Source organism: Vanacampus margaritifer, chromosome 1, assembly GCF_051991255.1.
Source record: "Vanacampus margaritifer isolate UIUO_Vmar chromosome 1, RoL_Vmar_1.0, whole genome shotgun sequence".
NCBI classification, from domain to species: Eukaryota; Metazoa; Chordata; class Actinopteri; order Syngnathiformes; family Syngnathidae; genus Vanacampus; species Vanacampus margaritifer.
In genome coordinates this window covers 3,904,742-3,917,571 of record NC_135432.1, presented here as the reverse complement: position 1 = coordinate 3,917,571, position 12,830 = coordinate 3,904,742, and the positions used below count along the sequence as shown (strand labels likewise).

The 12,830-nt window shown below is 40.1% G+C and overlaps 1 protein-coding gene across 2 annotated transcripts in view; it reads right to left on the bottom strand.

Moving 5' to 3' along the window:
• LOC144058382 (neural cell adhesion molecule L1.1-like) overlaps positions 1-6,477 on the bottom strand; it is a 37,660-nt gene extending 31,183 nt beyond the window's left edge. For both annotated transcript variants that reach the window (XM_077576824.1, XM_077576832.1), the window contains exon 1: positions 6,363-6,477. The gene's annotated coding sequence lies outside the window, so the exon portion shown is untranslated. The remainder of the gene's footprint in view (positions 1-6,362) is intronic.
• Between the last annotated feature and the right edge of the window lie 6,353 nt (positions 6,478-12,830).

Below are 12,830 nucleotides of genomic sequence, written 5' to 3'. Positions count from 1 at the left end.
TGGGGTTACAAATTACGGTCTCTAACTAGTGTTAAAATAAAATATTTATTCCTGATCTTTTACAGCAGCATTGTTTTTCATATTCATTGATGACATCATAAGATTTGCCCGACTACGAGTGTGAGAGTGAAGCTCTCCTACCAACACCCCCCTCCCCCCTCCCCCGCACGCCTCCATGGCCAAGATTTAAAAAAAAAAAAGAAGAAAAAAGATGATGATGATGATCTCGTCATTTCGCCGGCTGAACCTCAGTGAGCGCGTGCGACTGCCAGGAGCCGGCATGTCTTCCCGTCATCACCCCATGTCGCCATGGTAACCACAGACTCCAGCAGCAGCAGCCAGTGCCAGCCCATCCCCCACATGGCCCCTCCCTCTTTACCTCCCATCCCCCTCTCTGTCCCGCCGCATGGCCACACCCTGCGTCTAACACACACACACACATGCGTGCGCGCACCAGGACGAATAGTTTATAATTGAAGCAGGTCACGGTGCTTGTAAAATATTTTGATAGTTTAGTTAATTCTAATGAAGGGCTTATCCCTGGGTCAGGGTTTGAAATTAGGGTTTAAAGTCAGCATTAGGCATTTAACTTATTGTAAGAGTTTAATTTGGGTTTCAAATCAAAATCAGGATTACAAATTGAGGTTTCAAGTCAAGGTGCGGGTCTCAATTTACTAATAGTTTCAGGGTTTTAAATGAGAGTTTGACACAAAGGTTAGGGTATAAAACAAGGTTTCAAATTAGAGGTTGAAGCTAAGGTTAAGGTTTCAAGTTAGAGTGAGGGTTTCAAATAGGATTTCAAGCCATTAGTAGGCTTTAAAACAAGGGTTAGGGTTAAATTACAGATTGAAGACAAAGTTATGGCTTCAAGTAAAAGGTAGGGTTTCAAATTAAGTTTTCAAGATAAGGATAGGGTTTCAAATCAGGGCGATGGCCTCAATTTAGGTTTTCATGTCAGGGTTACGGTTTCAAGTAAGGATTTGAAGCTCGAAGTTAGGGTTCCAAGGATAAGGGTTTAAAAATAGGGTTTGAATGGAATTTTAGGTTTTCAAAATAGGGGTTTGGGGGTTGGGGTTTAAAGTCAGTGTTAGAGATTAAAAATAGAGTTTCAAGTCACGATAATCTTTAGGCTAACGAACAGGATAAGGTTTGAAGTTAGTGTTTCAAATGAGGATTTCAAGACAAGGTAAAAGTTCAATATTAAAGCTTACAAACAAAGGATTATTTTTTAAGTTAGGGTTACAACATTTTGTTTCAAGTCAAAGACAGGGTTTCAAGGGAGGGTTTGAAGCCAATGTTCGGGTTTCGAATAAGGGTTTGATGCATTTTGAGTCAGTGTGAAAGTTTCAATTCAAGATTTCATGCCAGGATTTCAAATTAGGGTTTCAAATGACCTCTAAATTGACACACTGACAATGAGCATGTTTACATTTTGTATGGAATGCATCGTTGAGAACAAGAGAGAAGAAGTCCAGAGAAATGTGAGCAACATTTTATCTTAAATGTCAGACGAGCCTAACTTTTCGGGACATTTCGCAACCACCAAGGAGACAGGAAGACGTTTGTCAGCATAACAAGCTTCTGTTTCTCCTGTTATTGGTCATCGGATGCTTGTCATGGTTCCAGCGCACTCATCACAAAAGTAGTCTTATTATTAGAGAGTGTGTGTGTGTGCGCGCGCGCGCATTTGTGTGTGTGTGTGTTAAAAGCATTCTATTAGCTGCATCCGAGGGTATTAAAAGCCAAACGGCACGGAAAGGCTGTAATAGCGCCGATAGCAGCTAATGGGGGCTAACAGCTGGATCAGGTCGGAAGAAGCAAGCATTCCACACGAGTCCGCCGCACAAAGACGTCTTTCTACAGAGCAGAAACGCTTAACACAAAAAGACTCAAAGAAGCCGATGATGAATCAGAAGAGAAAAGAAGGGATGTGGACGGAGATAATTTCATTTTCTCCAGCCAGGCCTCCATTTGACCCACACACACTCCTCCACCGCAGGCTCCTAAGAGTCTGGAGATTATATGTGTTGTCCTTAAAGAGCAGCAGGTGCACTTCACAAGCTCTTCTCCGGCTCTTCATAAACTCATTCCAAGCTCTTCATGAAGCTTTTCCACAAAAACTCTTCACATTGCACCTCCCAAATCTCTACAAACTCTTCAAAAAGCTCTTCCCATGTATTCCCAAGGTCCTTCATACTGTAAGCTCTTCTCAAGTTTCTACTCAGGCTCTTAACAAACACATCCAAAACCTACACAAACTCTTCACAAATTACAGGCCAAGCTCTTCCCAAACTCTACACAAGGTCCCCAACAAAGCATTTTACAAGCAAAAGTGGACATTTCACCAATATTGACGGAAGGTCCGTCAATCTGTCAATGGCGGATGCCCATTTTGTTGACAATTGACGAGAAACTTAAAAAAAAAAAAAAAAAAAAAAAAAAAAAGAGAGAGAGAAATTTAGCATAGACAGAAGTGGGTTTTCGTCCGTCAATGTAATCCTTAATATCCGTCAATAAATCTGGCAGACCGTCAATGACGGACGTCCCATTTTGGTGACGGTTTGACGAATGACGGAACATCGACGGATGCCGACCTCGAATGACGGAAACAAGGGGGTTCCGACTGTTGACGACAAATGATGAACGCTCAAAATTAATTGACGCGCCCACCTCTGGTTATAAACAACACAAAGCTTTTTTCCCCAAAGCTCTTTCCCAAGTGCTATACAAACTCTTCACACCGCACTTCCCATGGCCCTTCCCAATCTCTTGCCAAATTACTTTCCAAGCTCTTCCCAATCTCAACACAATGTTCTTCACAATTTCTTCATGCACTTCCCAGACCTTCTCAAATCTCGTCACAAGCACTTGCCAAACCACTTCCAACCTCTACACAAAGCATTTTCCCCAAAGCTCTTTACTGTACAAATGAGTCTCAAGCATCTCTCAAAGCTCTTCCCAAGCTCTTCACAAGGTACAAGCTCTTCCTAGAGTTCTGACCAATCTCAAAACAAAGCTTTTTACCAATGCGCTTCACAATCTCTGCATGCATTGCCCAAAGCTCTTCCCGAGCTTTATACAAACTCTTCACAATGCACTTCCCAGACCTTCCCAAGCCTCTTCATACGCTCCTTACAAAACACTGTACAAACGCTTCATAAACTCTCAAACAACCCTTCCCTAATTTCTAGGAGCTAAATTTAGGTAGTTATTAGTAGACATTATGGAGAGTCTTAGAAAGCAAGTGCTTCCTGTGTTTTTATTTTTTGTTTTCTAATCAGATCATCCAAAAGCCATTTTTAGGATACAGTTGTAAAATGAGTTTGGAATGAAATTAAAGTGTTCTGGACCAAAGTTCTGCTGCTTCACCAAGACGAAAGACGAAAAACATTCTCATCTGATCATATGTAACTAGCTGTGACACACACTTAGCATGCTAGCTCCAACCTGCTGCCAATCATTCGGCATAAATGAGCACTGCCAAGCACATCAAGTAATCCAGAGAGATGATCCTTGACGCAAACTGCCCAATACAGAACACCCCCCCCCCCCAGCCTCCGCCCACCCAACCATGGTCTGATCTGCTTTCACAACCATCTTGAACTCATCAAACAAATCATCGGGGCGACTCACGGACTTTCCTAAAAAGGTGTTTGGGCCTCAAATAAAGTTACCCGGGAGGCAGGGCAGGAATTCAGGAGTCAAGACACCAGCGGATAAACACGGTCAGTTCAACAAAGGCAATGATGTTGACACGATAAACAAAGTTCATAAAAATGAAGGACATTTTGGCTATTCTGTGCCTAGCAATCACCACACTTAAATAATGATTCAATTATTTTAAACATTAAAATTATTGCACACAATGATCCAAAAATGTACTTAAATGTTTGTAAATTAACGTGAAAGATTTAATGCAACTGTATTCTACTTAAAAGTTAAATACAATTGAACTGCACTTCAACAATTGCACTGTACTACATTAAAATTTGAAGCCACTGTAACATTATGCAGGTTGAAGATTGAATTCAGTGATTTTTTTGTGTGCAACTAGAGGGAGCTCGCATACCCCGAGTGGTTAAAAAAAAATTACCCTAAAAAAAGAAGTCACCGGAAGTGCGAGGATGCTATCGTGTATTTCGCCTTTGCGAACCATAACAATTCTAATCTTTAACCAATAACAAGACCTCCGTTTTTTGTTAGCTTGACGTGTTTAATTCTAAAGCTACTCTTAACTTCCACAACAACCTGGGCTAAACTTAGCTCCTCCCTGAAATGCAAAGATCTTGCATGATGTATCATATTGACTTCCTTATCACTATTTTCTACTTTCCTATTTGCTACACTGTTGTTGTTGTTTCCTTCTTGACTCTGGCTTCTCTCAAATCTCGTTCTGTCAGTACATCAAACTCCCTTGTTGCACAGCAAAAATGTTCCGCCATACTACATGACCAAGCAGTCGACCAGAACACATTTGGAATGAATAAATAAATAGATAAATATGGATAATGAGTTGGACTCATCCCTTGAAAGTGCACTCGACTATTTCCTGTTGCATTGTAGCCTGCTATTATGAAGATAGTGTTTTTGCAGTCATCAACAAATGGCACTTGTGCTCCAGTTTTTGTTTATTTGTGTCCCTCTGTTTTTGATTGTTTGTTTTTTTTGGTAATTTACTGATCTCATTATAATACAAGGGAAATTCAACAAAGGGCGGGTCCCCAGCTCAAGTGCTGCTGCACTGTTTGATTCTGAAACCCTTTCGTATCTTTGTGCAGTTTGTCACTTTTTCACTCACGACTGCCACCTCTGGCCCAAAGCGTAACTGCAGCATCTGTGTCAGGCTCGTTCATGGTGAGCATGCAAGTACGCGCACGATCTTAAAGCGACAGCCCCAGTTGACTAACGAAGACATGACTTCAAATAAGTTAAGAAAAACTCCGGCCCATCCCCAAAGAAACTGTGAAGTGTGAGGGTCAATAGTAGCCAGCACTCTGATTGGCATCTGTCCAACAACTAATAGCCATTTTTACAAAATGGGGGACTTGAACCAGTGACGCTCTGTCTCCAGCGCACAATTCTTACAGATGAGTTCATGCTTCCTACTATTATCACTCGCTAGTTTTCTTCCTGTTTACATTCTTGTGATCAATAGAAAATCATTTTTTGGTTGCTGCTGTTTACAATTTCTAACATGTAAAAGAGTGCTGATTTAATATATTTATTACACTCAAAGTCTCAAACTAAAACTGCTTTAGGGGCATGTATTTGCCATATTGTTAGGCTAAGCAATATAAAGATAATATTGATAGATGTGATCACTTTGTTTGCGATAATGGTGATATAAAATTATCATGTTATTTAATCTCAAGTGGCACGAATGCCATGTAATGTTAATTTGTGAGGCATGTTTACATTCATGTTAAAAAATGCCAATATAAAAGCAAATATCAGCTGATTCCTTATCTCTCAGCTGTTACAAGTATGACCAGCTATGGTGTCCAACAGGGCTGCCTTCAAGGTCCCAGCTTCTTTTACTCCCTAAACAAATTAATTGCCACAAGAATTCAATTTTCACAGGAACATCATTACTACTACTACTTTGGGTCAAATTTGTTTTGCTGGCCTTTTTTTGGGGTACTTTTTTCCTTTCTTTTTTATTACATGTTTTTAAAATTGTGTTTATTGTACACATCCCGATACATGCTAATACATGTAATATGGCACGGGACTAAATGAGTAGGTGAAATGGCTAAGAATTGCAGTTTTTTTAATTTGCAAATATACACTCATTCTCGCTGCAGTTTGTGTTACACATAAAAACACCTTATTTCACATCAATTTAGCACACAAACATAAAATGGACTCAAGTTATAATTGTTTTAATGTAACTTAGATAACAGGAGGGTTTATCATCCAATAATAAATAATAAAAAGAAAAAGAACACCAGTAATGTTTTATTATAAATATTTGTTTGACTATTGCACATTCCTCTATTTTTTCTTGCCCTGTGCCAATATGTTTAATACACCCTTTTTTTTGGTGACATTTAAAACAATTAATATTTTTTAAAGTGTGTTAAACTTTAAAATGGGTCGATTTGAGCCGCTGGGGCTTAAAACATGCTCCTGCTTCTGCACAAGATAAAAGTGGAGCAGGACAGCCAGGAAGTGAGAGTGCACTCCTTATGCTCATACCTGCTATTGTATCATTGATGGGAGTAGTCATTACAGCTTACACACACACACACGCACACACACGCGCACATATGGCGTATACTGCACATATAGTCACAGACAAACACAATATACTGTATCTATATAATTGATATAGCGTAATATATAAAGTGATGCTGCCTCACCTCTCTAATCCGTTCCTGAAGTCTTTCTTCTCCTTCCTCCGTGCTAGATGCTGCAGCGGCACATAAAACACGCCCGTCTGAGTGCTGCGTCTCCTCCTTCCTCCTCCCTCCTCCTCCTCACGCTCTCATTGGCCGCCCCATCCAGATGACATCAGCCTCCCTCTCTTTCTCCATCTCATCTCTCCATGTATTCCCCCGGCACCTCTAGCCCCTCCCCTCCTCTTTACCTCCATCCCTCCTCGACTTTCATCTCCAACCATCCCGTCTGCTCCCTCTGTCTCTCTCACTTTTTTTTTTCTTTTTTTTTTTTTACGGTCCGTCGGTGGAGGTCATAGCAGTATGTTGTGATTTATGACGTGATTCTGTGTCACCTACAAATGCAGCAAATACGTTGGAACACTGGACAATAAAGGTCAGCTCTGTAAAGTTTTGCATTGATTATAAAGACTAATTAAAAAAATATATAAAAAAAATAATTAATTAAAAAGTCGTCATCACACCAAAAGAAGAATCCACCAAAGAATCCCTCAGTCACACATAAGACTGATTTATGTTTTGACTGACTTGTAACCTTTGACCACTCACCCTTGTTACCTATTGATTTGGTACCCTCTACTAATTTAGTTTACTCCCTTTTTTTATTATTATTTTGACTTGCTACTGCATGTGTGACAAATAATGAATTGTCCTTGTCATATTCTGGCGCCATTGGGCCAAATCTAATTTACTGGTAGATTATAGATAAGAGACAGTGAGGGTGGTTTGTGGTGCATTTTGGACATGTGACCTAATCCACATTTTTAACCTTGTTGCAAAATAATATAGAAAAACGCATTATAACTATGCTTGGCATTACAATGAGATGGAGGCAATTTGGGCATTTGAGAGTAAATTCCACACAGCAAAAAACGCCAGTGTTAGATTAACACTGAGAGTGTTAAACCTAACACTAGAAAAGTGTTTATATGAGTCCACTTAACCTATGTTACTCCAACACTGTAAAGTGTTAAAAATCTACACTGGTAAACACTGAGTAGTGTTGAAATTCCTCTACACTAGTGTCAGTGTTAAACATTTAACTCAAACTACACTCTACTCTGGTAAACCGTACTACATTTATATTGCATTTTAATCCTTACAAGGCCCTCAAAGCGCTTTACATTTTGACTACTGATGACATGGCGTGAGGAGCAGCTGGAGGTTCAGTATCTTGCTCAAGGATACTTTGACATAGTCACACTGGCCTAGGATTGAACCCACGCTCTTAGGGTTGCAAGACGGCCACTCTACCACTGAGCCATGCCACCCTAACAACAACTGGATATATCGCTATTGAAATGCCGACAGCACGCTGGAAAATGGGAACATTTCTCCTTCCCCAGAAATGAAGGTGTGGTCAATTTAATACTCAAGGTAGTGGTAGTCAGGTTATACCCAACATCCACCGTCCCCAACACTCAAGGAAATTTACTACAGTGCCACTTTTTATCCTAACAGCGTTAAAAATAACACTGCTTACTGCACAATTTAACACTGACCGTTTTGCTGCTCATATTACAAAAGCAAGAAATATAAGTTAAACATGTCTTCTATTATATCAAATCCAAACCAGCAGTTCACAATTAAAATTTATCTGATAACGGGACAAAAAATCAATAAAAACTTTAAATAAAATTCATCGTGCTCACCAGAGATACTTATTATTCATCGATCATAGATAAAATCCATTCTCTTTTGCTAGTTGGTTGTTGCAGCTCTAGGAGTGTCACATAAACCTTTTTACAAGGTGAAATAAACCGGCAAACTCTACTTCTGGCCGACACCTGCACGTAATTGTTTTGAGCAGCTGCAATCAACCAATCAGAGGACAGAAAATGCTGATGTCACTCTGAAGCTTATATCTAATAGGTTAAAAAAAAAAACATCATTAATATGATGCATGTGTGGGATCCTGAAGGACTTGGACAAATTACATTCACATGACAACACACAGAAGCTGAAATATGACTGGACAAAAAAAAAATACAAAAAAACTCACAAATGACTGGAAACTGCGCAGCACGACAAAACACAATATGAAATGAAGATAACAGACTGTTGGACATAAATGAATACTATGGGCTATATGCCACGGAGGAGGCGGGACTTCCGACTTCCGGGTTTTCACCCATCAAACTTGGTTTCCGTTTCTGGTTTACAACGTGTGGGCCGCGTCCCATTACTTGCGCTTCCGCCTTTGTGCCCCTCGGTTGCGCGTTCCCGTCGACGGGTGCGAGGCTGCGAGTGTGTAGTGTCTGTCTCAGTGTCGGAAGCATTTCAGATAGCCTAGACGCCCTCCCGCCGATGAGCGGGAGCGTGCAGTTGGGAGGCGCGGGGGTGGGGGTACGAGGTTTGGAACACCGCCAGCAATGGCCTGAAATGCGCTGATGTATAAAGCCCGGAAGTACGTGGCATCTACCCCATTAATCTAACTTGTAAATGCCAGTCAGTTCTTCTGCTGGTGTTTAAGACTCTAAATGATTGCCACTGCTGCTGATGTTTACGTTAGCACAGTTTGACCCAACTTTCTATTTTTTTTAACAAAAAATAAATAAATAAAACTTTCAGGAAGATGGGGTGGGGTCACTGTGTATGGGACACATACAGCTTTTGTACAACCGAACTAACTCAGCAGCCCGGTTTGCAAGGTCCAACAACCCCATGACTGGAACTAGAAATACAAACCAATGAATGCATCCTAAATCTTCCCAACAAGATGACTTTATCAACTCAATCAATCAATTATATCAATCTACTTTATTTGACACATTTGTTATCATAAAAATCCGACATGTTGAATCGGCGTCGGGGGCATTTGATCACTGTGATTGGCTGTTAGCTAGCGAATCAGCGCACCGGGCAAGAAGCGCCAGTAACAACGCGGATAAACAGTACTCAACTTTATGTTTTTTCAGGACAGCACACATGAATATTAAAGTCTACCGTAATGAGTATATGATCATATTTCAGCATGGTTTCGGCAAGAAGACTTGCAAAGTCGTTTAAAAAGTCCTTATTGTATTTTGGAGGTCGGTAAATGACACAACACAGCACAGTGACAGTTTGGCCGACTTCAAAGATAAGATGGATGTGGTAAATAGCCATCGTTTACATTTAAAATTGTCAGTTTTTTTAAATAGTCGCCGTTACTCCACCTCGGCCCGACGTCCAAGTAAGCACAGACAGGCGGTAGTAATTCAATCATAGCGGTAGACTCACCAGCGACAGTCCGGGTCTTCGTCAGGCAGAGGAAATCCAAATTGTTGGAAAGGAAAAACTCCCTCAAAATAAACGTTTTGTTTGTCAAAGACCGCGCATTTAACAGCGCCATCCTTGTGGAAGCAGCTGGGAACATGGGCCTTCTGTCCAGCGGTCTCGAGGAAGCTCCTTCAGAAGCTGGAGGTCGGCACCGCGTCCAAAACGCGGACGGCAGCACCGCCGATTGCTTTTCGGGTGAACCGACGATCGGTAGCAGCCAGGAGTCGACAGGGTCCAGGATACGCCACAACGGAGTACATCCAAGCGTTCGGGGACGCAGCTTCTTCCAGGGCACCGTTTTCGCTTCACCAGCTGGCCGCTGTCAACACCAGTATGACTTGTTTACGTTTTTATATCCCGCCCCCGTAAAGAGGTTGCCGGTTGCCTTTAGGAATAATGACTACCGCCGCCGATGGTACGGAGGAGAATTACTTCTCGCGCATGCGCTGAAGGTACGTAAAGTCAGTGTAGGTGCGGTGTATATTTGCGTCATTTTTCTACGCGACGTGCCGACGTCTGGGCCGACGTCGGTCACACAATCCGACGTCGGATTGGTTAGGGTTAATTGGGGAAATTGATTATAGGAGCAGTAGATGACTTGATGTCCTTGTCTCCTCATGCAAAGTATCATTGCTCATCGCCAATCGTTTATCTTCCCCCACCTTGTTCCCATCAGTTTGCTTTTTCCCGCTCTTCCTCCCACTCCAGCTCTGAAATGGAATTTCTGCCCCCCACTTCATCGCTAACCCACAACGACCCTCCACTGCAACGACCATTCAGAGCCACGTGTTACTACTGCCAAATAGAATGTGCCAGTCAAAACACCCCCGCACTTCCTGTCTGCGTGTGTTCCGGCAAGTCAAGGACAAAGGAGAAAGGAAACCCTGTATTGATCGCGTTCTCTCTGTTTCTGTGTCTCTATCTCTCTCTCACACACGCAAGGAGCAAGAGATAGAGATTACCGTAAGTGAGGAGCAGCCTCGCTGACTGGAATACTCAAGAAGAAGACTCGCCATATGGAAAAAATTAACGAGACGCAAATGTATTTTTTTTTTTAAATAACGAGACACAATGAACTTTAACTCTTTGACTGCCAGACGTTTTCAGAAAAGGGATGCCGTGGGTGCCAGCCGATTTAAGCATTTTGACTGATCTTTCAAGGTCCACAGAAAATGTTGTGTTTGGACTATGGAAACACACATACTACCAAATGAAAGATTGGACTCTCATCTTTCATCAGAAAAAAAAGTTTGCTTCTACCTTATTCTGTTTTTCAGTAATCAATAATAGAAAATGGTTAGTTTCACCTCTGTTTTGAAACACACGTCTTTTAACGTCGTTGGCACTCCTCCATAGGATTTTACTAAACGTTATTTAACGTTTTTGGCAGTCAAAGAGTTAAGTGTTTGTGTTTATGTTATCAATATATTTTTGTTTAGTAGTATGTTCAGTAAAGAACGGCCCATAAAGACATGTTTTGATGAGTTAGGTGTGTGAATTGTGAAAGATATTTTGAGCTAGAGTCAAGATGACAAGACTTCTATACAAACAAATGATTGATGAAAAAATGTGTTGAACAACTGTAGCACGTTTCAAATTAGAAGCTCAATTGCGCCCTCTGCGGGGAGAAGTGAGGTATTGTCTGATTTACCAGCAACACGTTTGGCTTTATTTCTATCCGTCAATCCTTTTTTTCTGAACCGTTTATCCTCACCAGGGTTTCAGGCGTCCTGGAGCCTATCCCAGTTGATTATAGGCAGGAGTATTAACCATAATCCAACCCTAAACTTCTCATTTGACCACTGCAAATATGGGTGAGTGTACTTTGATCAAAACAAAAACAAATTTGGTGGGCGATGGTTAGCTCACTGCGTTGAGCTCCCGCACCATGTGTCGAGGCTCGTCCTCGGAACAGCCGACCACGGTTCGATTCATGCAGGTCAGTACCTCTCTTTCTCTCCCCCGTTTGCGATTTAATCTGCTTTAAAAAAAAAAAAAATGGGTCAAGAAGGTACAGATAATGTGTCCATGAAGTGCAACACAAAAGTAAACACATCTACAAAGCAAATAAATGAAAAACAACCCTAATGAAAGACATGAAAACAAAAAATGCAAACCAAATACAAAAAAACTAATAAAAAACACAAATGAAAACAAAAAATACAAATGAAAAACAAACAAAATAAAAAACACAAATGAAAACAAAAAGTAAAAAACAAAACAAATGAAATACATAAAAACACAAACGAAAAATGAAAAACAAACAAAATACAAACTAAAAAACACAAATAAAAACACACAAACCAAATAAAAGGAACACAAATGAAAAAAATAAAATAAAATGAAAACCCCCAAAAAACAAACCAAATGAAAAAAAAAAAAAACATAAAAATACAAATGAAAACCAAAAAAAAACAAAACAAACAAAAAACACAAAATACAAAACAAAAAAGTAATCACAGATGAAACAAAAACCTAAAAACCCAAACACAAAATATGAAAAAATAAATTATAATCACGAACACAAAAAGGTAAGTGTGCAAACAAAAAACCCTGAAACACATTCAATGATGAAACATTACATTTTGCTAACGGAAGTGTTTCACCCTATAAAAGTTATATCTTATGATGTTCGTTTTCTCTCCAACTATCTCACTAAATTAAACGGCTAATCTGATAAAACTGTAATATTATTTCTAAATATTTTAAGCACATGTAAACTGTGCTTAACTGTTGTGTTAGGAGGCGGTACTTTCGTCCAATCACATTCCTCGGATCCCCCCTGCCCTCCCCCCATGTAAACAAAACTCCCCTTAGCGAAATGTTGTGTTTCATCATTTGTTAATGTGTTTCGGGTTTTTGTGTTTGCGTGTTTACCTTTTTGTGCTCGTGTTGTTTTTTATTTGTGTTTGCGATTACTTTTTGTTTTTTTGTTTCATATTTTGTGTTTGCCTTTTTTTGATTTGTGTTCGCGATTACTTTTTGTTTTTTATTTCATATTCTGTTTTTGCCTTTTTTGATTTGTGTTTGCGATTACTTTTTGTTGTTTTGTTTCATATTTTGTGTTTGTGTTTTTTGTTGTGTTTGCGATTACGTTTTGTTGTTTTGTGTGTTTGTGTTTTTTGATTTGGGTTTGCAATTACATTTTAGTTTTTTGTTTAGTTTTTGTGT